At 36.2% G+C, this 27649-nt stretch overlaps 1 long non-coding RNA gene across 1 annotated transcript; it reads right to left on the bottom strand.

Annotated features, from left to right (window-relative positions):
* LOC110213241 (uncharacterized) lies at positions 1–27649 on the bottom strand. The gene is made up of 4 exons (XR_002325939.1): positions 27492–27649; positions 27186–27223; positions 5206–5307; positions 1–154 (listed from the first exon to the last, which is right to left on the bottom strand). It is a non-coding gene; the product is annotated as an uncharacterized LOC110213241 (long non-coding RNA).

The raw sequence follows: 27649 nt of genomic DNA, 5'->3' as shown, positions 1-27649 counted from the left end.
TAGGATGTATGTCAAGTTTTCTAGCTTATTGCCTAATTCCTTTGCCAACATGAGTACTCTGGTCCACTGTTTTTTATTTTGCCCTTATTTTGCCACCCTTCGGGTTCAGGAAAGATTCATTAACCTTGTTGGCTTGTCTGGTGATTCAGGAAACCTGAAGAAAGATAATTATTTCAATTAATTTCCTTTAGACCAAAATTTTCATCCTCTCTCATGCTCAAATAATTCTATCACCTGAGTTCATGCTTTAGCCCTTACTGGCTTCTACCTATGCATACATCATTCCCCTCAGCTTAAGTTCCCCCAAGCCTCCCCCCTCATGACATTTCACCCCACCCTACTTGCCAGCTCACTTTTCCTTGTCTTTTTGTTTTCTACTTCCTCTGCCATTACCTATATAGCCTCCTTTCAAATATTTGCTGCGTGCTGTTATTAAGACAAATAAACAAACAAAACTTGTTCTCAAAAGAAGGAAAGCTCTAATACCCTCTTTGCATTTTTGTTTGAAATTTTCTATGTTGCATGAGCTCATCTTGACAAAGTGTCTTTATTTCGTGCACTTGCCACATCATGCTGTGTCTGGGTTCCAACCTGAATAGTTGGCAATCTGGCTTTGCCTCTTTAAAACACATTCAACCACCCATTTCTCCAGTATTTATTGAATGCTTCATATTCCCTGCACTACTCCTACCATGATGATTGTTAGAAACGACAGCAAGGGCAAAGTAGTTTTCTTGTATACTACCATTTGGTACCATTTCTCCTACATTACATCATTTGGTGTTTAACTGTATTGCTATGAAATACATATTGAAAGCTTGAAAGAGCCATTGCTATTTTGGATATTTATCTGTTGCTGAATGTCATTAAAAGATTTAGCCTTTCCTGTATTTGCTTGTAGCCATTATTGTTTTATTTCTAGAGAAATTTTGAAGGAGAAAGGGGACATTCACATAAATTATACTAATCAGGAGAGTTAGGTCAATTTCAGGAAAATATAATGACAACTGAAATGAGGAACATTGAGAAGAGTTAGTTGAAAAAAAATGAACCTCAAGAAAAAGAGACAACAGAATAAAAAAAATAAAGGATGAAATCAAACAAAGGAAACTAGAATAAGAAATTGGGGATGGAGGAAGAAGCACAAGTATCACAGGAATGAAATTAAACTTAGTGGGGAAAAGACCAAGCAGTACAAGAAACATTCAGAATATAAACCTAGCACAATAAAAAAGGTGAAGCCTAAGATTAAAGTATGAAGATCAAAAGCAAAGGAAAGGAGAAATGAAAGAGACCTTTTCCAGGAAAGAGAGAGAGAGGATGGAGGAAGAGAGACACTAGGAAAGACAGAATCACACTAGGAGAGACAGAGTCACAGAGAGAGAAAAAATGGAGAGAGAGGGAAAGATACAGAGACAGACAGAGACACAGAGACAGAGAGAGAAAGAGACAGAAAGAGATGGAGAGACAGAGTGACAGAGACAGAGAAAGAGACAGATAGACACACCGAGAGAGAGAGAGAGAGAGAGAGAGAGAGAGAGAGAGAGAGAGAGAGAGAGAGAGAGAGAGAGAATCAGTTTAAGATAATTAAGGGAGATTAGGAGAGTTTTCTTCCAACTATTAGAGAGATGTGCTGAGACTATGGGCAGTCTCCTGAGGCAGTGAACTTTTGGTGTGTTCAAGCAGATTCTGGATAAGTTCTTGTCAGGGATGGTGAAGAATACATTTCTGTGGTGAAAAGGGACCTGATAATAATAACAATTGGTAGCATTTATATAGAACTATGAAGTTTGGAAAGCACTTTACCTGTGTCATCTTGTATGATCCTCACAACCATCCTGTGAGAGAGTCCCCATTTTACAACTGAGGAAACTGAAGTTTAGAAACATCACGTGCGTTGACCAGGGTTACACAGCAATTGAGTGTTGAAGGCAAAATTTGAACTTGGATCTTACTGATGGCAGATTAGACACTATTCATTGTAAAACCTAGGCAGTCTAAAGTCCTTTCCAAACCTATGATTCTAGGATTCTTTGTCCACAGAGATGAAGAAATCACCCCATATAAAAATCTAGGAGTTAGACTAAGTGATCTCAAAGGTCTCTTCCAAAGTGAGTCCCCTACTCTGGAGGCATACAGGTAGGGGAAGACTGATGATTAGCATTACCCACTACCTTGTAGTCTCATACTTACTTCCACACCTCCCCACCCCCCCACAAAAGATAAGTGGGATCCTGGGTCAGAACCTTATAACAATCCTTTAAATAATGGACTTTCCAGTGGTTTGACAGAAGTTAATGACTATAGAAGTTACCTCATTCAGAAAGCCAGAAGATGGCACTATTGTAAATGCTAGCAGAAAAGGCTAACCTAGCCTTGAGTTTGGGGGAATAGTGAGGGCAGAAATGCTGGACCCAGCCAGGCATCATAAGAGGACCTCTCCACACTCCTGAATGGATCAAAGGCATGATTATGTAGAGACTTCCCCCCTACCCCCCACATACCCCTGTACATGCTTGCAGTGAAGAGTCAATGAAAATACTCCTAAGCAAAAATGAAACCTGAGATGAATAGGGATCAGATATTTTGTCTCCAAATTGTAACCTATTTACCTTAATGCCGGCATAGATACCCAAACATTTTAGATCCCTCTTTTAAGTTAGGTTAGGCAGAGTTGATTTTTACATAAGGGTCAGGGTATATTTCTAGTTGATTATGGGTCTTATGATAGAATGTCTCAGATCATCATATTTCAAAGTAAGTATGAACTGCAGCTACATTTGAAATGTTTAGGAATTGTTAGGTTGCCATTGTTTCAGAGGGCTTGAAGCCTGTCCTTTGGCTGGCTTGGAAGACAGGCTTGGCTGGGATTGTGCACCTTGTTACAACAGAATGAACTATTATAATGCCTTGTACAAATACTCATAAAAGGAAAAATAACCTGGTCTCATCCAGGGAAAATCTGAAACAAAAGAGGTCTCAGTATTATGATTCTTAGGTAATAACCCTCACTTGGCCATCACCTGTCCTTTCCAGTATTTTATCTTAATTAAGCTGCTCTCAAGCTGCAGTCAGACTTTGGAAGATTACCTATAAGAATAACAGCAGCACAAAACCAAAACGCCCAAACGTACGTTCTTAAGAAAGGCTCTGATTTTAGCCACTCAGAAGGTGTGGGGAAGGCATTGAAACTTTGACTGTTCTAACTATAGGTATCAAAGGCAGAAATTGCATCACAGATAGCATGCATTAGCCATAGTAACAAAATGCTTTCTTTTGATTTTAAACTATAAGGATGTACTGCTGAAACTAGTAGCTATTTTAAACTAGCCTGATTATGATCTTTTTGAATTGTTCAGTAACTTAATAGTAGGTAAGAAATGCGTCTCCATTTCAGCATGAACATTGAATAACTATCCTTTTAAAATCCAGTGCCTTTTAAAATTTTTATTTGATTGCAAATGATGTTGTCCCTTCTGCCACGTGCATGTAGCTGAATAAAATTTAGAATTGTCTGGATTTACTTTAAACATGTAAAACACTCCATTTTTGTTAATAATGATTTTAATAACATTCCATGAGCATCTCTGATATCATAAACATCTAAGATCCTGATTCAGCTTTTCTGGGTTCTCTAATAACAGATGGATTGCTAGACTGTGTACTGTTGCTTCCCACAAACTTCCTGTTAGTAAACTACTATATTATTTATGAATCAGAAAAGTTTGAAAGAAGTCTGCTATCTTATTACTGCTTGTTCTGAGACCAGCGTCACAGAAACTTTTGGTCCAATTATGCTAGTCTGCTAGAAAAAGAACAGTTAGTATTTAAACATCTGAATTTGTTAAATGGCTACCAAGTCTATTTTTTTTTTGGGTGCAATTTACTTTCAAAGACTGAAGGAGCAAGATTAGATGAAAGATATCTCTAGGAATCAAATAGGTGACAACAAATAGGTAGTAATTTTAAAAATCAGCCGATTCAATCATACTTATTACCGAGTATTTAATGAATAGTAAGACTAGAGCAAATGGTAAGATATGGTTCTATTTTGGAAACTAGTGTCTCAAAAATCACTAGAAGTCATTGCTTTGGTCTTGAAGGTAATATTTCAGCCAAAATGATTATGTTCCTTTTAAATAACATAGCTATAAGCAATCTGATATATCTTTGTGCATTTTGAATGTATGTATTTATCTATGTTGATGTATCTGTCCAGCTAAGTTTTTAGACAATTCTGGTCACAGGGCTTGAAATTTATAACTGTACAATTGAATGGCTTGAGGAAATTAACATGGTGAAGAAAATGACAAATAAACATTTTTAAAGCATTAATTATATATCTTTTTAAAGTTCATTTGCATTGTGTAGAATGAAAAACCTTCTCCAGCAGCAGAGGCAATTTGGCTTTCTGAGTGTGTGATGTGGTCTTAACAATAGTCCCATCTCAAGGCTCTAAAGTTAGACCCAAACCCAAATTCTATCCAAATGAAGTCTTATGCCTGTGTCCCCCTGGACAAAACATTTCTCCTTTGTGCTCCTGACAAATATACAAGTATGAGTTTGATTAAATTGTCATTACCTTCATAAGAAACATATTTGCCAAGAAGTGGTGTCAATTAGAACAGTGCTCCTGCTCTGCCTAAGCTAATTTTTGTGTATGACAGGGCCTGTTATATAATCATCCTGTTAAGGATATAATTGTAAATATGCCTATTGTGAACCAAGCAAATGATCCTCGTGCCCCTGGACACCTTCACTGGTGGCTCTCATTGACTCCACAAGAACCTGATGTTAAGGGCAGATGATCGACTGCACAATTCCCCTGATGCCAAACTCAACCAAGAAGAAGCTTGTGACAGATGTTTCTGCGTTTTATGCAAATAGGAACTTCATGGCTCAGTTTTCCTCCCCTCCGTGGGACACAGGCATCTGGAAAATAGAATTCCAGAGCCTCAGCACATTAACCAAAAAAGAAAAAAAAAACAACAACTGACCAAACAAACAGGTCCCAGGCCTGAGCAATGAATTCACTTAAAGAGGGAAAAAGGAAGTAGTTGGTTAAAACAATGGTAAAACTTATCCTGATTTTCAGTCCCTTTTTTTTGACCCCTCTGCTATTCTTTCTCTTTAAGTGTTCAATACCTAAAAGTGGATTTGTGATAAAGCCAAAACCAAATTAATTAAACCACTAGCATCACATACCCAGTTTCATGGCGTCAATCCGCAGTAAGGGTAGTATCTGGGCTCTAAAATGTAGTTTTCAAGATGCTTATGAAATAGTCTGCAACAAAACAAATGAAAATCCTAAAACAGAAAAGAAAAAGGAGAGCTATCATTTTCTCCCAGGAAATTTTAAATATTATTTTCTCTCAAATAGAATTCTTTTTCCCAATTACAACTTTTAGTCCATTTTGGTTTTGTATTAACCAGTCATTATATTTTCAAAATATATCTAAAAACTCATAAATGTTTAAGAAAATTAGAGCCTTCATTTTTGAAGATGTAGAGAATAAAAACAAAAACATTTAAGGATCTCCTGAGACCCTTTTACCCAGATTCAGTTTCTAACACAAAGATTATTACTATTTCAAAGCAAAAAAATAAATTTTCAGTGCTCATATATTTGCCTGAAGAAGGCTTTCACATTATACCTAATTTTATGTAAATGTTATTCAGATTTCAATCCAAGAGTTTTGTAAGAGAGGTTAAAGGGTGTTTATCTTCATTTGTGAAAATGCACTATTAAAATTAAACAGTGATAAATATTATGACTTCTCAAATTGTTCTAAATGGCTGTATTTATTTGTTGCATTCATGTTTATACAAAATATTTTAACTCTTTAACTGTAACCTGATTGAGAGACCAGGAAATTTCCTTCAGATAATTCAGACCGGATCTGTGTTCAGAAAACTGATCCTATAATCACAGAAATTCAAACAATTGTGTTTTACTCTTGGCAAACCACTTTTGTATTGTATAGCAAGACCAAAAGAGAGAGAGAGAGAGAGAGAGAGAGAGAGAGAGAGAGAGAGAGAGAGAGAGAGAGAAAGAGATGCAGACTTCATATTTAAGGGGAATATACAGAATCAATATTAATTCAAATAGAAAACTTAAATGATTGTGTTTTTTAGAAGTAGTTCTGGATTTCTACTAAGTAAACATTACGGTTACTGTCTATATATTTTTTGTCAACACTTCATTAAATTTTGAGGGGGGCATATTCACATTTAAATATATATTCTTAACTTTTTTCAAAAGGGAGAAATGTTTTAAAAGATTATTTAATTTTTAAAGAATTCTACCATAATGTATTTTGAAGGATTTTAAAGCAAACAATTAGAAATAGCACCCCCAAATTATATTCTTCTTTTATTCTGTCATGTTACTTATTAAAAGTAGACACATAAAGACCCAGTATATGTGAGGTATGGCTAGAAATGAAACCTTGCCTGAAAATCCAAATGCCATTTCAGAATCAAGTATTAATAGACTAAACTTAATTTTAGTTTCTCATAAGTGCAGCTGCATTTTCTATTTAATTATAGGTTTTCAGCAGTAGTAATTTTTCCTTGACCTACTCAATCTGAAAAGTCAGAAAATTGCTTCTTTTTTAAAACTGACAATAGCACGGTATGTTTCCAAAGGAAAAAGACAAATTACAGAAAACCATTACTTTAAACATATTTAAATAGCCAGGAAGAAGTCCTAATTGAAAAGTTTGCTAAATATGAAAAAAGTTATGAGTTGGTGTGCTTGTCATTTTGCCATCTAGCATACTGTGGATTCTGGATGTGATATTATTATTTCCATGTCTTTTTTTCCACTAAAACTAAGTAAAGATATCTTTTTTGAGATCAGAAAACTCTATTCGTTGAGAATAATTCTTTAATTTATTTTAAGGAGAGCTATTTAAAACTATATATTCATTGAGCTTTTTTACTCAAACATTGCATAGTAGGTAAATATGAAAATATTATTTAAAGATGGAAAAATTGTGGTATATTTGTTCACCACTGTCGAATAGTAAGATAAATAATTAACAACATATTGACCTTTGAAAATTTAATGAAACTTAATAGAATTTGCTCATGGATTTAAAAGGAAAATGATATGGTTTTCCTAAAATATGAATTGTTATCAGCTCTAAAATAATGAAAAAAAAGTTGAAATTCAAATTATGTCTAGATGAGAAAATACATGGACAGTCCTGTTTTAATTGAATATTGAGTTGGAGAGATTTGATTTCTCTTCTTTTTTTTTCCGTTGTAGAGATTTTAGATAGTAGCATTTATTATTTCTCCCCTATGATACTGCTGCTCTTTCTTTGCCTAACTATGGATAATTTGTAATTTTTTTGGAGGGGGAGGTCAAAATTAATTTCCTATGACAGAAGTAAAAGTGTTACTAAATTCACTAAATTTCTCTGATAAAGACCTCACATTCAAGAAATATAAATATATATACACATATGTATGTATACATGTACCTGTACATGAAAAAATATATATGCATACCTATCTATAGGTTTATGCATTCATACATATACATTTATATGATTCAAATATATAAGAACAAGAGCCATGCCCTATCAGATCAATGGAAGGATATGAATAGATAATTCTCAAAAGATTAAAGTAAGCTGACTAGTAAGCATATTAAAAATGCCTTAAATTACTAATAATATAAATCTGAATCAAAACAACCCTGAAGTTTCCACAATATCCTTCAGATTTGCAAAGATGAGAAAAAAGGGAAATGAAAATTATTGGAGAGAACATAGAATGACGCACGAATGCACTTTTAATTGAACTATTGATTGAGTGAAGCATTCAGGAAAACAACCCATAACTGTATCCAAAAAGAAACTAATGATTTACAATGGTGTATGCTCATTGATCCAGCAATAACACTTCCTAGGCATATAACCCAACCCAATTAAAGAAAGAGGGAAGAGACCCATAGCAGCACTGTTTTTTTGTCTTTTTATTGTAGCAAAGGACTAGCTACAAAGGAAGTGTCCATCAATTGGGAAATGGCTGAACAATTTATGGTACATAAATGTAATGGAATATCATTGTATTATTAGGAATGATGAAAAGGACAAATTTAGAGAAACTTGGAAAGATGAATAAAATGATTCAGTTTGAAATGAGCAAAACAAGAATAATTCATACAATGTCTACAACATTGAATTAAAAAAACATACTTTGAACAAGATAAACACTGCTCAGTGCAATGACCAACCATAATTCTTTTGTTGTTAAGTCTTTTTTCAGTCTTGTCTGACTCTTTGTGACCTCATTTGGGATTTTCTTGGCAAAGATACTGGATACTTGCTGTTTCCTTCTCCAGATCATTGTTCAGATAAGGAAACTGAGGCAAAAAAGGTTAAGTGACTTGCCCGGGGCCACACAGCTAAGTGCCTAAGGCCAGATTTGAACTCTAGACCCAGCCAGCACTCTTTCCACTGTACCACTGAGATGCCCACCACAACTCTAGAAGGCTGCTAATACAGTGTGCCAACCACCTCTTGACAGAGAAGTGATGGGCTAGAAGAGGAGAATGAGATGTGATTTTGTACGTAGTTAGTGTATGGATTTGTTTTGCTTTATTATGCTAATTTGTTATACTGTAAGGTCATTTTTGGAAAACCAGAGAAGGAGAATGGTGGGGATAAAGAAGCTTATGATAGCTATACAGAAAAAAGGAAGAAAATAAAAGTTGGTCAATGAAACATTTAAAGAAAATGTACAAAAGGGATCAGAAAGAGGTTAAAAGGGCATTGCAAATAGATGAGAGCTTTAGAATTAATGTGCAGAATTGATTATAAACATAAAAGACTTTATATGTATATATATGTGTATATATATGTATATATATATATATACATATATAATATATATATATATATATATATATATATATATATATATATATAGATATACAAGGGGTCCCGGAGGGGAAGTCAGTAACAACTGAGAAGAGTGAGGGGTAGTAAAGAATCAAAAAAGTATCACTAATTGGTTGCCTGATGACTTTATACCCTATCAGGACATGGGTGGAGTTGAAACCATATGAAAGATGAAATCAGCATTCAAGTGCAGATACATATTTCTAAGGAAGCTGGACAACCCCAGACAAATTACAAAAGGACTTCTGTGGCTCTGAGCTGTACATGGTTATTACTGTTTTGCCTGCTTTTCTTTTTCTTAGATTTTTAATTGGAATAGAGATGTTTTCAGGTCCCTTACTAAAATAGTAGGTATTGTTCAATCCTCAGTTGTTCTGCAACCATGGTTTGTTTATCTAGGACAAAAATATTTGTCGTTCAAACTATTTGGCTACCTTCTGGTGACTTGTGCTATCGATGTATGGAAGAAAATCTGTCTATTGAGAAGAAGTCCAATTAGCACAGATTCAATAACAAGTTGTCTGCTTTCTGGGAAATGAAACACTTCACTGGTCAAAAAATAATCATAGAAAATGATTTCTTAAAGGTATGCTACTAGACAAAAGAAAAAAAATACAAACAGACATAATTGGGACTGCATCTTTCTAAATTATCAATCATGGGAAGGCTAACCTCCATCTGATATTTACAGACACAAGGGATGCCAGAAAATCCTATTGGATTTGTGGACATAAGGGATCTGTCCATACAATGATGTGCTATGCCTGGATTCAGGAAGGGCTGGCATCCAATCACACCTCCGATATTTACTAGCCATATGACCTTGGGAAAACCACTTCTTCTCTATTCCTTAGTTTCTTCTCAGTAATATGGGTAAAATAATGCTAGTTAGCACTGAGCTCATCAGGTTGTCATCAGGCTCAAATAAAATAGTGCATGGAGAGCTCTTTGCAGAGTTTAAAATTCTATGTAAATGTCAATTATTATTGTTATTATTATTATTGTGACAATGTATTTGAGAGTAATAATGGTAATCTCCAAATGCAAAAACAAGCACAGATGCAATTAAATAATATTTAAAATTCATATTTTGTGAAAAAGTATAGAGCATAAGGGGGAATATAGCTAGTGGTGTATTGTAGAAAGCACTCCAGACTAGATGTCAGTAAAAGTGGATTCTAGTCTCAGCTGTGTGATCTGGGTAATACATATAATTTCTCTATGCATAATTTTATTAGCAAAGTAAGAAGGTGGGTAGATCTCTTAGATTCCTTCCAAAGCTAAATTTTTGTGATTTGCCTGGTTAATTACATGTATCCAAATCAATCACTGAATTTTCCTCAGTACCTGTGCTACTAATTAATTTTTTTTCCCAATCAGTTAGTCATCAAGCATTTATTAAATACCTACTAAGTGCCAGGTACTGTGTTAAGTGCTAAGGAGCAAAGACAAAAGTAAGGCAGTCCTTGCCACATATTTATCTGCTAATCAGTCTCTGAATTACTCTTTTAAGTTTCTATATTCTAATCTTTCACCAACCAATCAGAAGTTACTTAACTAGGCTTAAAAACTAACTTGGAATGAAGGACATAGAAATATTAAGGATCATTGGGGTTTGTAGAATGACCGCTTGTAAAAATAAGTTTTGTTCCTAGAACTAGAGCCTAATGAGAAGCCCCAAATCAAATGAAGAAAACATTGGGACTGAAACAAGCATTTGTTAAGCACCTCCTATGTGCCAGGCACCAGGCTAATGATTTATAAGTATTGTCTCTTTTGATCCTCACAAAAAACCTGGGAAGTATGTATAATTAGCATTATCCACATTTTATGGTAGTGGAAAGGGAGGCAACCAGAGGTTAAATGGTTTGGCCAGGATCATGCAGCTAGTAACTGTGTGAGGCTGGATTTGAATTCAGGTCTTCTTTACTCCAGGCCCAGAATTCTATCCATTGTGAGGGCTCTTGAAAGTTGAGAGTTTGGGGCTTAATGTGATATTGATGGGATCACAGGTTTAGAACCAGGAGAAACCTTTAAGGTTATCAACCAACCTTTCTCATTTTACAGATGAGGAAACTGAGGCCAAGAAAGGTGAAATAGCCCAAATTCACTTGTGGTAAAACAACTAGCTGGGTGCTTCAGGGATTTTATAGTGACTTTATAGTGTCAAAATTACAATACAATGAATTAGAGGAGATCTGCATGTAGTTTTTTGAGAATTTTTCCCCCGTTTAGAAAGGACTTATAATAAATCTGACTTTTTGATTATGTTAGGATTTTCCTTTAATTAGACCTATGGTTTCATTGACACAGGAAAACCCTGAAGAAGAAACTAATCTGTGATTATCTGGCATTGAGAGGTTAAGTGACTTGTTCAGAATTCTCCAGCCAGCATGTACTAGAGGTTGCACCAGAACCCAAGTTGTCCTGACTTTGAGACAGTTTTCTATCCACTATTCCAAGAGGAGTCTCTCCAGAAGTTTACTGGTAATGTTTAACAACCAGCTCTCAAACAAAAGTATTCATAGCACACTTTCAGATTTAATTTGCATTATTAATATTTTATCCATCACTTTAAGCCTAGAGAATCACCTAAATGACTAACCCCTAATTTGTAGCATTTGCCAATTTTAGAGGTGTAAATGTTCCCATGGAAAATTTTACAGTTAGTTCTAAGGCTGGCACCAGTACTTCCGTGCATCTTCTTTTCTCTCCCCCTTCCTTCCCTTTCTACTTCTCTCTTTTCTCCTCTATTCCTGTGTCCCACTCTTCCCCCTTTCCCATTCCTCCCTCCCTCTCCCCCTCTGCCTTACCTTTTCAAACCTTTGGGGATGGGAGTTGGAGGAAACGTGAATCATGCCTACATGCATGCAAACACATGTATTGTTGTGACCTTTGGACATTTAGAGCTCATCTCTTCTCCTTGAGGCAACTGTTTGCACAGGGCATACAGTGCTGGACCTGGAGGCAGAAAGACCTGAGTTCAACACCAGCCTCATATACTTGCTAGGTGGGTGACCCTAGGCAAATAATTTAATCTATATTTGCCTCAGTTTCCTCAATTGTATTAGTTAATAATAACATCTACCTTGCAGGTTTATTGTGTGGATCAAATGATATTGAAAAAGCCTTTAGTACAGTGACTTGCCCATGGTCATAGAGTGTTGTGAGCAGGATTTGAACTCTGTTCTTTCCTTATTTGAAGTCTAATGGTCTTTTCTCTCTACCTGGAAGTTCAAGGAAATATTTGTGTACCTAACTTAATAAAAAATTATGAATTATTTTGTAATCTATATAATTTTTTTTGGCCATTTAAAGAGATGACCTCTCCTTCATCTTGGCTCCTTTGCAAAGGAACATGACCAAAAACTGGCTCCTTGCTTGACAGATGATTGCTGACATATTGCTGCACGCTGGTTATACCATACACACACAGTTATGTTTGTTAATATTTGGAGGAGAGCTGAGCATCAGGGCAAAAAGTTTACTGTCCCTTCATGCTAATTCTAAAGACTTTTAGGTTCATTTATTTGATTATGGGGGGGATGTTCTATGATAAGCAGGTGTGATCTGTAACATATTCAGCTGAATGTTTTTTCATTGAACTCTATGATTTTAGACCTTCTAGTTTTTCTTTGCTTTAGCTCGGGAAAGCCAAAGAAGTGTAAGTTTCCTCCAAGACACCTTATGAAAACACTTTTTTTTTTATGAAATCAAGAGTGAAACGAGTCTATATTTATTTGGAAGATCATCTGACTGCTGCTAAATGGAGTATCTCAATCTGAAAGTAAAATCTGTTTCACTGCTAAAAATTGCCAAGAGTTTTTTTGACTGAGATTTGGGGATCTGCAGAAAATGTAAAAGTTTTTTTTTTTCTACAATAATCTGTTCAGTGAACAAGCTGTGAAAAATAGTTCTGTATTTTGTCCATGTGATGCAGCAGACGGTAAATTTCCATTTAAAAGAATGATATGAGTAGCTTCTGGCACTCATCTCAGTTGTCTTACTCTAATCTACTTACACTGAGTTTACAACAATACGGTTTATTATTTCTCTAAATCAGAAATCAGAAACGATCATCTTTGGTGTTTCACAGTTTTACTTAGGACTTGGGCCTGCCTGTTTGGGTACTGATTTTGAAATGCTGCCAGACTGGAAAATGGTCCTCTGATCCTTTTAATTAGTAGATAAAACAATTTACCATATTTCATACGTAGTGCTTTAGTATCATAGGACAGTGGAACCTCAGCCTCGAGGCCACATGTGGCCCTCTGGGGCCTTAGGTACGGCCCTTTGACTGAATCCAAACTTCACAGGATGAATCCCCTTAATAAAAGGATTTGTACTGTAAAACTTGGACTTAGTTAAAAGGCCATACCCAAGGACCTAAAAGGCCACTTGTGGCCTCAAGGCCGAAAATTCCCCACCTCTGAAATATTTTTAGAAATCTTACCATTTTGTTGCAAAGAATTGTATAAAGAATTTTAATGTTATTTCTTTGAAAAGTGGTTTTTGCATTTTCCATCTGAGTTTATCTTTTCTATTTTTCTTTGTTGACATGCTTGTATTTCTGTTTCAAACCATCTGTTGGACCTTTTGATAACAGAATACAAGGTCCTCCAGGGCAGGGAATATTTCAGTATTTGTCTTTGAATCCCTAGCACAGAGCACAATTGCTTGCACAGAGCAGATAATAAAGTTGTTTCAAGGAATTGAAGTTGCTCAGTCTTGCCAATTAATTTGCCCTCTTGTGCCTGGGTCCTAAAAATATTGAATTTGTTTTTTGTTCAGTTGTGTCCAACTCTTCATAACCTCATTTGGGCTTTTCTCAACAAAGATACTGTAGTGGCTTGCTGTTTCCTTCTCCAGCTCATTTTACAAATAAGGAAACTGAGGCAAACAAGGTTAAGTGATGCTGGATTTTAACTCAGCTCTTCCTGAATCCAGGTGGGTGCTTTATCTACTGCACCATTTAGCTGACTCCTCCCGACCATATTAGTATGAGTCTAACAGAAAGAAGGAGGAGGCAAGCCTCAAAGACTTGTCTTTGATCTTTTTTTATGGTCAACAATTACCTACTGAGGGGAACCCAAGCATGGAGAATGGAAAACTGGGAATGATTCAGTCTTAGTGTGTGAAAGCTTTCTCCTCTGTAGGTGGTGGGACTATATAACCCTGAAAAAGCTGAAGAAAAAGGTAACTTAGTTCAGGTGAATTCTTCACTACCCCTGGCAACATTTTTTTATAGCACAATCTCTGATTCCTAGGAAGGCTAATTTCTGGGGCATAGAAATAATTTATTTATTATTTTAAATTGAATTTTGATATTTTCCAATTAGCAAGCATTTATTTTTCTCCTCTCTGCCCCTGAAAAAAAAAAAAAAGAAAAACAGAACCCTAGTAACAAGTGTACAAAGTGAAAGTGAAACATTCCCATATTGGCCATCCAAAAATATCCAATTCATTCTGTATTTTGAGTCTACATCTCTCTGTCAAGAGATGGGTTGCATTTTTCAGCATTGGTTCTCCAGAATCATGATTGATCATATTATTGGTGGGAGTTCTTAAGTCTTTTATATTGTTATTTTCACTATGTAAATTATCCTCCTGGTTCTGCTCAATTCACTGTGCCTTACAAGTCTTCTCAGTTTTCTCTGAAACTGTCCCCTTCATCCTTTCTTATGGCATAGTAGTATTCCATCACATTCATATATTATAATGTTATCAGTGACTAGATTTTGGCCCCATTAGATTTTCATGGGAATTTGTTTATTTTTTTTTAAGTATGGGGGAGGATTTATGTATAGACAAAGTAGGATGTTCGTGATGTTGTGATTTCAAAAATACCCAAAAGTTCCAGGTATCTAAGAAATTTCTCTGCCTTCCATTGACTGATACCTAAAACCCCATTAAATGTAACTTTAATCTTTAGCTTTTTCATCTATTAAAATGTAAATGCTCCTGGAAGGTATAATACTTTAAGTTCTTGATAGTCTTCCATGCCTCAGTATAAATGATCTGGAAGTAGGCTTTGATTGGGTCTGAAAAATAAAAGGGTTCTCCCTACCTTAGGTATATGAAGATGAAATCTCCAACAGAGTGAGTGGGTATAGAACAGGGCAGATGGAGATACATAAGACAGAATCTGCTTTCTTCTCAAACTTACCTAAGCTTCATTCTACTTTTTATGGCTAGTTATCAATTTCTTCCCAGATATTCTCATATATTCTTGACACTTTGGAGTATCATCAACAATGGAAAGAAAAGACATAGCTAGTGGGGGGGAGGAATTTATTGGAAATGGGACAAAACCGGTGAAATTTTGTAAGAAAAGAAATCTTGCATTTTGGAAGTTTTTTTTAACTTAAAAAACTACTTTTTTGTCTTTTTTTTTTTAATTAGGCAATTGGAGTTAAGTGACTTGCCCAGGGTCACACAGCTAGTAAGTGTCAAGTGCTTGGTCTGAGGCTGAATTTGAACTCAGGTCCTCCTGACTTCAGGGCTGGTGCTCTATCCACTTTGCCACCTACCTGCCCGCCAAACTGTGTTTTTTAAACATAATAACTTTTGCAAATTAGTTTGCCCTCTTGTGCCTGGGTCCTAAAAATACTGAATTTGTTTTGGTTCAGTTGTGTCCAACTCTTCATTACTTGGTAACTTTTACTACTTATTCAAAATATCAATTAATTCTAGACCATTGCATAAACACTATCTTCATATATATACACATATATATATATACATACATACATACATACACACACACACACACACACACACACACACACACACACACACACATATATATATATATATATATATATATATATATATATATATATATATATATATATATATATATATATATAAAACTCATTTTCTCCAAAACCAATATTGTTTTGGTCATCTATCCTGAGCACAAGTAAATCTAAACTTTTCACACCAATGAGTTTTTTTTTCTATTTTAATGATGTCTGGTAATTACTACTATTTGTTAAACAATTAGTGTGAACTGGATAAGTTGCTTGATCCTCCTTTATCAATTAAACTGGAATTTTGTGTTTACTATCCAGTACTTTGGGTATTGTTAGTATTAACATCAGTGAAGTATTTAGGAGAAGTATTTATGTACAAGGTATTATTGCTGGGTGTTGTGGCTCAAATGAGATAATGAATATGAAATTGTGCAAACTTTATAAAGTACTACTAATTGATTGTTATTCTTATGAAAACTGATGACCTATTTTATACCAGCCAGTGATGAAACATTTAAAAGGTATCTACTCTGTGCCAGGCATAGCTTCTGGGAGGTCAGAAGATTCACTTTACATATATACCTCCGTTTGTATGTATGTGTGTGTTTGTGCAAGCATCCATCAGCAAATAATCACAGAAGTGCTTTACATTTTACAAAGAACTTTACACACATTATCTCATTTGAGATAATTCATTCTGCTCTAATAAAGTGACTGTAATGGATTTCATTAAGGGACTCCTAATTAGTTTATCCTTTTGAAAAATTCAATGGAAAATGCTAAAACGTTTGAGCAGTTACTAGGCTATATGCAGGGCTGGGTATGTAAATATTTTTGTGGAATAGAACTGTGTAAGTTCCTGGAAAGGGGATACTTCGGCTGGCTCTGAGCATGTATTGGTGGGACACAGCTCTCAAATGCCCAGGTGTAGTTATGGATTTGAGATGTCAAACAATAATTAACATAGTCTGGAAAAGTAGGTCAAACATATTCTTGATCATCTGTTAACTAAACTGATGCAAATTTGCTGTGCTTTGGAGGTGAAATCCTGGTTCAGAATGGTTATTTCAAAGTTTGTATTGCTGGGTATAATAGCATATTCCCGCAATCTCTGGCGGCTGCCAGGAAAAATGAGGCTGCTAGATCTCTTGTGTTCAGTTCTTAGTTGCACTTTTGTTGGTTAGTCATATCCCACTCTTCATGACCCCATTTGGGAGTTTCTTGGCAAAGTTACTGGAGTGGTTTGCCATTTCCTTCTCCAGCTCATTTTACAGGTGAGGAAACTGAGGCAAACAGGGTTAAGTGACTTGCCCAGGGTCACACAGCTAGGAAGTGTCTGAGGTCGAATTTGAACTCAGGTCTTCCTGATTTCAACTATGTACTATGTCATCAAGCTGCCCCTGAGTTGCACGGGACCAACTCAATTTAGTGTCTGCACTAAGTCCAACATCAACACGACGCTCCTCCCCCCTCGCACACATCTTGAAGCAGGGGGCCACGGGTTCACCAAGAAAAGGTGAAACCAGCTCAGCTGGAAAAAGCAGAATTAAAAGTCCCTTGCTGATCAGAGTGGGGCCAAGGCCTGAACTTGCAGTCTAGGCTAGAGTGGGAGATCTCCTCCTAAGGAAACAAAAACAAAGTTTGTATTTTCTATAATCTGCCCCTAAGAACAGGGATAGGATATGCAATTTCATTGATACAGGAATTTCTAGGGGAACTAATTCAATCAATGAAGGTTGTAGTCTTCTCTCCAACTTCATCTTATCATATTGTCTGGGGTCAAACAGCCAGTATTTGTCAGAGATGGGACCTGAAGCCATGCCATTCTGTCTCCAAGGCCAATTCCTTGTTCATTAGGGAAAAGAAGGGAACGACAAACATTTATTAAGTGCCTACCATGTGCCAGGCACTGGGCTAAAAACTTTACAAATATCTCATTTGAGCTTCACAGAAAACCTGTAAAAGAGATGCTATTATTATTATTCCAGCGAGGTGGCGCAGTGGATAGAATGCTTGGCCTAGAGCTGGGAAGACTCGTCTTCCAGAATTCAAATCTGGCCTCAGATACTTATTAGCTGTGTGACCCCGGGCAAGTCACTTACCCCTGTTTGACTCAGTTACCTCCTTGTAAAAGAAGCAGGAGAAGGAAATGGCAAACCACTCCAGTATCTTTGCCAAGAAAAACCCAAACGGGGTTACAAAGAGTCAGACATGTTTGAAATGAATGAACAACAAATTATCATTCCCATTTTACCGTTGAGGAAACTGATTCACTCGGGGTCACATAGCCAAGGCCATAATTGAAGTCAAGTCTTCCTGACTCTAGTATTATAGACTGTACCACTTAGTTATCACTGTGGCATTGTAAAATAAATTAAGATTAACAGCCACAAGTACATAAATATTGAGGTTTTTAGTGATGTACCAATTTTTATAACTTTGTAACTTAATCTTCTTTTATTGGTTGATTTTTTCAGGAATAGAGTCAGAGAATCATAGAATTAGATAGGATCGTAGCTCATGCTCCTATTTTTGAGATGGGGAAACTGAAGGCCAAAAAGGGGAAATGACTTGCCCAAGACCACGCAACTATTTAGAAAACCACAACTAGAGGCCACTTGATTGCATGTGTTACTTCCATGTCACCTTTTGAGCTAGAAATAAATCTCACCAAATTCCTAAAGGGAAGACATTGTGCATATCTTAGAAAAGGCCAACTTTATCAAAAAGGCAAAGGGAACCAAACAATTTAATGTGTTATTAGCCTTAATGGAACAATGTAAAGTGATTTGGTTTGTAAGATGATGTTTTTAAAATGGGTCGTCAGAAATATAAATGAAAAAATAAACTTATGTCCATTTTCTGCTAAAATGTTCCAGATTTCAAAGGAACAATAACAATAGTAGTAATACTATTCAATAATAATAATAATAATAATAATAATAATAATAGCAACAATATGATTTAGAATGGTTTGTATGAGGAAAGAGAAAGGGATGAATACCCATAAAAGGCACATTTTAGGTTCCCAGGTCCCAGCACATTGTCCTGTTCTTCACAATCGCTTCCTAAATATTACAGTAAGTAAAGTGAAAATATGACATGATTCTGGGATCCAGGTGAGTGGATTAAAGCCTGAAATGGATCTTGTGTAAATTGCTCTCTGCACTGACCAGATAAATCAACAAACATTTATGAAACTACTGCTATATGCTGGGATGAATGCTTTACTTTATTTTCTCAGTTTGTAGGTGTTAATATGCTTAAAAGCTAGGTGGCACAGTGGATGGAGTGCTGGACCTGGAGTCAGAAGACTCATCTTCCTGGGTTCAAGTCTGGCCACAGATACTTACTAGATGTGTGACCCTGGGAAAGTCACTTAATCCTGTTTGCCTTAGTTTCCTCATCTGTAAAATGAGCTGCAGAAAGAAATGGCAAACCGCTCCAGTATCTTAGCCAAGAAAACGCCAAATGGGATCATGAAGAGTCAGACACAACTGAACAATGACTACTGCAAAAATGTGTTTAAAATGTTTTCATTGAGTGGGAGCATCTGCTTTCAAAAAGTGTGAATTAATACTCCCTAATAAGTTTGCTTCACTGTTTTGGTATTTCAAAGAGCTATCATTTCATCAGTGTGTGAAATCTCTCCACTCTTGTAGATAACAACCTCTGTGTAACTCAGTTTTTAAAAGTTACTTGCAGGGCAGCTAGGTGGCACAGTGGATAGAGTGGATTCAGGAGGACCTTCAAATCCGACATCAAACACATAACACTTACTAGCTGTGTGACCCTGAGCAAGTCACTTAACCTCATTGCCTAGCCAAAAAATAAATTACTTGTGGCCAAAATTGTTATGGTCAATTCAGCGATGAGGCTCTTTTAACTTAGCTAGGTTAGCCCTTTGGACCACAGGCATATAATCTATGCCTATCCCCTTGTTTGAAGCCTTTCCGGCTTGCAAAAGCCTGCTAGCATTTATGATTTGCTAATAAAGCCTTTGAGATTCCAGAGTCATCTAGTTCCTGCTATGAGGCATTGATATTGTTCAGATTTTGCAGTAAACAAAAATGCAAGGTCAGCCATTATATTTGAGATGACTATAGCCAGTCCTCTTTGGTCAGTAGGATTGTCTGGGGATCACTGCAGGATTGATTGAGCCTTGGCAACTAGGAATTATTATTGAATGTACAGACAGGCAACGTCACTTTGATCTGTTTATTCCATTCTGACTACAGAAAGAATCACTGTAAAAAATTCTCAACTAAGGTCTTGTAAGAGATTTAGATCTTCTAAAGTGGTATATATTTGTTGTTTTTCCCTAGGTAAAAGGCTGTGTAAAGTAAAAAGGGCTCTGTGTGTGTGTGTGTGTGTGTGTGTGTGTGTGTGTGTGTGCGCGCGCGCGTGTGTAGGAATAGGTCCATAGATATATTTTACTTATAATAGGACAGACTCTCTCTCTCTCTTTTTTTATTTTGTAGTAAGAGATTTGAGAAAAATCTCTATGGCAAACAATTCAGTGTTTCTTAATTTACTGCTGTAATTAGGAACTTCATTTCTTAAGACTTGCGTAGCTTTAGAAATCATAGATATTTCCAACATAAATAATTTCCCTTATAGAAATTTTGTTTCAATGGCACAATGTAATCTTATAAATCAAGATCCATAGAAATTAAGTTTGGAGATTAAAATCCAAATTTATGGATTAGGACTATTTATGGATTTTAAACCCATCTTCTGCCTTTATTCTTGCCTCAGTTGTACTTTCATCCTGAAAGAATTCCCTGTTCTTGAGCTAGGCGTTTTAAAAAGATAATTTATAACAACTAAAATTGGGAATGGAATGATGGTCAATATATGAAATTATATGATATTTATATCAAGGGTCCTTTCAATGTTGTTTTTGTTTGTTTACCATCAGAGTAGGACGTTTATCTCGACCATCCCCTGTGAATCTCTCATGTCATTTTACATTTCCATTTTTGGCTAACTGTAGGAATCAAAAGCCAGAGGTTGATAGAGGTCTTCTCTTTGAGAGGAAACAATGATTGCAACAGATAGGTTATGAGATTACTCAGATTAAATTAAACAGTTATTACCATGTCACTGAAGACATCCAATAAAGTCCTATTTGAATGTTTCATACTAATGGAGATGTGACCTTTGGTTATTGCAGACAGAGCACAAGCTCTCTGTGACAAGTTCTAAAAGGTGAAAAGTTTTGGAGCATGGGCCTGGTGATGTCATATACATGGTGTCTGAAGACCAGTCTGGCTGAGTCAGAAGAGGTACAAACCATGTGGTGATGTATTTTTCAGCAGCAATTGAAGAAAATCTGCTACTCCTTAGTTGTATGGATCAATTCAACATCTCTGTGACTGCCCCACCCAAAATGCCCTTCTCTAGCCAAAATTTTTTTACCTGTGTGGTCTCCCTGACTATAATGTAAGCTTCTTGAGGGCAGGTGTTTGTTGTGTGTGTGTGTGTGTGTGTGTGTGTGCGTGCGCATGCGCATGCACTTAGCATAGAGCCTGGAAAATGCTAAGTTTTTAGAAATGTTTTTCCCTCCTTTCCTTTCTCCCTTCACTTTTTCTTTTTCCTTTTCCTTTCTCTTCATTTCCCTTCCCTTCCCTTTACTCCATCCATATTTGTGATCTGCTTCAATGGAAAGCATATTCACATGGATGAACTTGTAGATCCTTAAAGTAATGCCATTAGTAGGGGGTAGTATTATCCAATCATATATGGAACCCAATGATGTAAATGTACATTGTATAGCTTTCCATGGTGGACAGCAAAGAAGTCTGCCATGATATTCCATCCAAAGCTTGGAAGCTATGCCTCTTTTCCCTTCAGTCTGAGGTGGAGCAAGGGGTATATGGGATGTCCAAAGAAGACTAACATCTCTGGTGTGAGGGCTTGCCAAGCCCTTTTTAGGGCTACTCAATCACCTTTGGTGTCTACCTGGCACTCAACTCTCACCTGTAGCCCCAAGAAGCTGTAGCATGTGTAGCAGCCATACCCAGTAAACTCTCTCGGCAGATAGGTTAAACCAGGTTGAGAGTAACTGACAGACCTCAAGTCAGTTACTGAATTAGGGGGATGTTTATCTCAAGCATGTGAAGACTCCACCTGCCCCCCAGTGGAATGGATGGATGAGAACAATTTGTTCCAAAAGCCATGAAAATGGCTGAAGCAGGGACTGTGAGGGCTTAGAGCTTGGCCAAACATCAAAGACACCAAGGTCATTCACTGCAATCCAGGCCATTGCCAGTTGTCTTAACTTTTGTCTTTGCACTAGAATTTGATGACTCTGGAAGACAGAGCAAGACTAGTGATTTTGTGCAACTCTGTCTCACTTAAATCCAATTACCACATGAGTGAAGATATGGCCTCATGGTGTCATTGATCCTCTTTGTAAAGAAAGGACAAACAACAAAGTGGAGCCTGCCACCTATCAACTTCAGGGTCCAACTTTCCAGGAGTTTGGGAACCCTATACAGAGTCAATTTATTTTTATAATAAAATCCTAGTTGGCCTCATTGCCTCAGTCTCCTTCTCTAGTCAGTCCTTCACATAGCTGCTCAAGTGATTTTCCTAAAGCTCAGGCCTGTCTGAATATGTTTGCTCAATTAACTGGAGCAATTCCTTAATACTTTGAGGATCAAATATAAATACCTTTGTTTGTTATGTAAAGTCCTCACAACCTGACCCAACTTACCTTTCCAGCCTTATATACATTACTCCTCTTCACAGAAGCCAAACTGGGCCCCATGCTATTTTTCACATGTGACATTCCATCTACCATCTTGTTTTTTTCACAGGTTCTCCTTCATCACTTCCTTTTAGAATCCCTAGTTTCCTTCAAAACTCATCTCAAGGTTTACCTCCTACATTAGTTGATTTCACCTGCTACATGGGATCCCCCCACTCCCACCAAAAAATTATGTTGTATATATTCTCATTTGCCTAGAGATATTCCATTGCTTCCCATTTCTCACCAGCTGCTTTGCTTTTGGATTTCTCCATTATGCCTTCCCCAGGAAATTTATCACTGACAAATCCCATTTACTTGCAAGATTAAATAAACCTTGATATTCTCTTCTCATCCATACCCTTTGCCCCTTTGATTGGACTCTCTGACCAGGGGTCAGAGTTATATGCTCCTGGACCTTCATTTAAGGAAGTGCCCCAGTGCAGTCTTCTTCCCATTTCCCACCAGCTACGTTGTTTTTGGACTTTGGATTTTTCCAACATGCCCTAGTACTTGATACCTTCTTTAGTCCCTCCCATCAGCCCCACCCACCAGCTTTTCACTTTCCTTTTTTGAGTGTTATTTTCCCCATCCTTTTTGAGCAAGTACTCTTTATTTCTATTTGTATCCCCAGTGCTTAGCACAATGCCTGGCATATTGTAGGTGGTTAATAAGTGTTCATTGACTATTGACTCCAACTCAGAAGATTTGGCTTTAAGAATCAAGAAATTTACCCGATTTGGAGCTGAGATATTCCTGGCAGTCCCCTTCTTGTAAGCAGAGCTTCAGGGGCTCAACCAAACCATATATTCATTGGTTTCTCACGTACCAACCCTGTTTTGGAAGTACTGCTGCTCCTGACTTCTACCATACTTTGCTCATTTTAACTGCCTTTTCCAAGACCCATTCTGCATCAATTTCTTTTCACTCTTTTCCCCTGGAAAGTAAACAACCCTTTATAGTCCAGCTCTCATTCCCATTCTACTGCTTAGCACAGTTCTTGGTACTTAGTAAGAGCTTCATAAATCCTTTTTTATTCATGTATTCTTCTGTTTCCAGCTACTCATTGTTCTATAGCCATACTTAGAAGTTCTTTCACCCTAGGATAGGGGATGGGGCAATAAGGGAGGCATTGCAATGGGGCAGGTTGGAGTGGAGTGTGGTGGTACTGCAGATAATGCAGCAGAAGGGGAAGGGCATGGTGTTGGAGGGGAAGGAGGGAATTTAACTCGTGAGTTCAGTTGTCTGGGAAAGGAGTTGGCCCATTTCCCCAGATACCTGCCTTTGCCCTTGTAGGAGGTAAAGGTTGAAGACTGACCCAAGGGAAAGATAATGCAATAAAAGGACCCTAGACAAAGGTGAGAGGTAGAATCTCATGAGGGAGCAGGTTCATGCTAAGTGACAGGCTAGGGGAGGACCACAGAATGCCAGGATGGCAGTAATGGCTTCCTCCATTGCTAAGAGGAAGCATGTCCACATGGAAACAAATTTCTTCCCCCTTCTACCTTTAGCAAAATTCTGATAGCTCCACTCTAGTTATACTTAGAAAATGATCACTCTCATCTTTCCCACTTTTAGCTCAACCACGTGTAGTCCCCCTCTATTTTCACCCATATCGTGATTTCTCTCCTTAACTAGCCTCACTTACCTATTGGCTGTCATCATTTCCTTGTAGCCTTTCTTGCTGGCTGAACTTCACTAAGCATGTGTTTCCTCCCCAGTATTCTATATGCTTCAAGCCAGAGAAGTTGGTCAGTACTTCCCTGTGTTAATATCAGGTCTAATCATGGGATGATGTCAGATCAAAAGTGCTCTGTGGCAGATTAATGTTTGATCCAAGGGTGTGAGTATTTGTTTTGTCCAAGCACCATTCCCCTACCCTGCCTGCCTTATTTCCTATGAAACAAAAATTGGTAGCACTTCTAAGTCTATTTCAGAATGCATGCGTATACAGGTACTGTTATGCTCCTGCTTGATTCAGGCTCTCTTCATGAACATGCCGGAAACATCATCATAAGCTAAATGACCTCATGGCATTAGAAAGGTTACATGGACTTTATTCTACCTTGAATATATAAAAAGGAACTTTTTCTACAAACTGTAAAAAAAAGAAAATTATTCAAGTGTTATCAATAATTATTGATATGCATAGAGGTACTTTGAAAGTATTTCTTTTTTTTCCCCATGGCTTTATTTAATATTATCAGATTCGACAGTCTAATATTTGGAAAGGATTTTAGCTCTGAAAACAATTCTACATTTGGTTTAATTGGACTGATCTGATTGGCCATTTTACTATAGGATACATAGAACCTGATGTACTGGCATTCTGACTGAGTTAGGGAGCCCCCATCTCTTTTGATTTCACAAATTATCCCTGACCACTCAAACTTTAAGAAAGCAGGCTGAGGAAATGCAGATGACTTCAAGTCCTTATGTGGGTTAACATTCCCTTGAAAGTATGTTTTGATTTAGCATTGTGGAAAACAATAACAATTAAAATGTGTTCTAAATTATTGGGCTAGAAACATAAATACATTATAATTATTCTTATTTTTTCCTTTATGTTCTTCAAATATATTTTATAGGAGATTTTACTGCCATTAATCTGCTGCAGAGCACTTTCACACTGACATTGTTCCATGACTAGATCTGACATTAATTAATTTAAAATAATAAAGCAAAATATGGAAGTTAAGTTGATAGAAGATGATCCAGCAAGACGTTATTATCCTTCATTAATTTTTAAAAGAAACTGTGATATAAAAATGTTTCTTATTCTCTTGCCAACTCTAAAAAAGCCCCACTAAAATAATTGTCTTAAATATAATCAAAAGCATAACACTCAGTTGATGACTGCCACTTGGAAACTCTGATGAGACAATGTGGCGATCAAGTTAATTTCACCTTTCAATAGCAATGGAAATCTGACCTTGAGGTTTCCAAGTTGCAAGTTATGTTCTGGATTTGTTTTAAAATTAGAAGGTGCAATTATATAATAGAAAGGCCTCATATCAAAGCTGAAACTGTCCTCTGACTAATGGTTTTAGACTGTGATGCTGCCGCATTTTCATTTCTAACTTTAAGGATGAATATACTAGTAGTGTCAAAGTGCTAACAAAATTTCTGGGAAAACTGGAAAGCAGTTGGGCAGAAGCTAGGCATAGACCAAAAACTCACACTATATACCAAAATAAGGTCAAAATGGATAAACGATTTAGGAATAAAGGGTGATATCATAAACAAATTAGGTGGGCATGAGAAATTTTACCTGTCAGATCTATGACTGAATAAGAGATAGAGAGGATCATGAGATGTAAAATGGATAATTTTGATTACATTAACTTAAATTGTTTTTCACAAAAAAAAAAAATCCAATGCAGCCAAGATTAGAAGGAAAGTAAAAAAATGGGAAAAAATTTTATCGCAAGTTTCTCTGATAAAAGACTCAGCTATCAAATATATAGAAAATGGAGTCAAATTTATAAAAATGTGAGTCATTCTTCATTTGATAAATGTCTAAAGATATGAATAGGTAATTTTCAGTAGAAGAAATTAAAGCTATCTATAGTTATATGAAAAAAATGCTCTAAATCACTATTGATTAGAGAAATGTAAATTAAAACAACTCTGAGGTATTACCTCACACTTGTCAGATTGGCTAATATGACAGAAAGAGAAAGTGACAAGTGTTGGAGGAGATGTGGAAAAATTGGGACACTATTGCACTGTTGGTGGAATTGTGAATGAATCCAACCATTCTGTAAAACAATTTGAAAATATGCCCAAAGGGCCATAAAACTGCGCATACCTTTTGACCTAGCAATACCACTACTAGGTCTATATCTCAAAGAAATAGAAAAAAAAAGAAAAAGAAGTATACATAAAAAATTTATATTTATAACAGTTCTTTTTGTGGTGAAATCGCGGGGATGCCTATCAGTTTGAAAATATATTTTGCATGATTTCAAATGTATAATTGATATCACATTTCTTGCCTTCTCAATAAGTAAAAGGGACAAAATTCAAAAGTCAAAAAAATTTAAAAAATAAATGTTAATAAATAATAAGTTTAAAAATTTATTTAAAAAGATTAAAAAAAAGTTTTGACTCTAGTAACTGAATAAAATCTTCAAGATATTTCCAGAAATATGCCAATGCTATTGAATAAAATGGTTTAAAGTGAGTATTTCACCAATCCTTTAATATTTTTCATTAAATGGAAATTTTGAATTAGTTGGCATTTTTTCCCCTATCTTAGGGAAATGTTGAAAAGCCAATATTCCAAAGATCATTATTAGTTGTGAACCTTGAAACTGGGGATTTAAGAGACTTTGAAGAGACCCTAAAATTATTTGCTAAGTTATTTGGGAATTCACACATTTTATGTGACATTGGAAAAATTGCCAGATTAGGAATCAGCAGACCTGGGTTTGAATCCTGGCTCAGCCACAAGTCACTTCACCTCTGTGGGCTTAATTTTTTTTTTTCATTTATAATGAGGAGTTTGGACTACATGACCTCCAAGATCCCTTCTGGCTCTAAATCTGTGATCCTCTGACCTCAGTTACTCTACCTTCCCATAGTCTTGGTCACCCTGATACATTTAGTATTAGGTTATCTCCGTGGGCACAGAGTAGGTACTTAGGGCTTGTTGATGGAATAATTGACTAAAGAAAATGCTAATACATCATAACATTACCAAAAAGAAAAGGAAAAAATAAAAATTTAAAAACCTCAGAGAAGCAGATCACTCCCTACCTGGTTGATGCATTCTGATGTATCGAATGGCACTAATTCTGAAAAGTAAAATCAGGTTAGGACATAAACATCAGTGGCTAGATTGGAGGATCAATCTGTTTTTCTTTTCTTATATATATATTATATATCTATATATCTTGTATATATGTATATATGGCATATCTTGTATATATTTATCTTGTATATATATACATATATATATATGTACATATAATATATCTTATAATCCAAAGATCTTATTTTTTATGCCATACATTCATAGGAGATTGGTTCCGATACTTCAGGTTCTTTATTACTGGTTCTTACAAAGCTATCTCTCTGGTGAGGCAGGCTGACCCTTCAGTTGAAACCAGGTGCTTTTTCCTTTGGCTTCCTTTTTCTTCTGATCATTTCTCTCCTAGCACTTCAGGAAGCTCTTCCCACTCTTAGAATATTTAATATCCTTAACATACACCTTAATTCTC

This window comes from Phascolarctos cinereus, unplaced genomic scaffold (assembly GCF_003287225.1).
Source record: "Phascolarctos cinereus isolate Bilbo 61053 unplaced genomic scaffold, phaCin_HiC Scaffold_726;HRSCAF=1367, whole genome shotgun sequence".
NCBI classification, from domain to species: Eukaryota; Metazoa; Chordata; class Mammalia; order Diprotodontia; family Phascolarctidae; genus Phascolarctos; species Phascolarctos cinereus.
The sequence above is the reverse complement of the archived record's forward strand: the minus strand, read 5'-3'. Positions and strand labels throughout refer to the sequence as shown.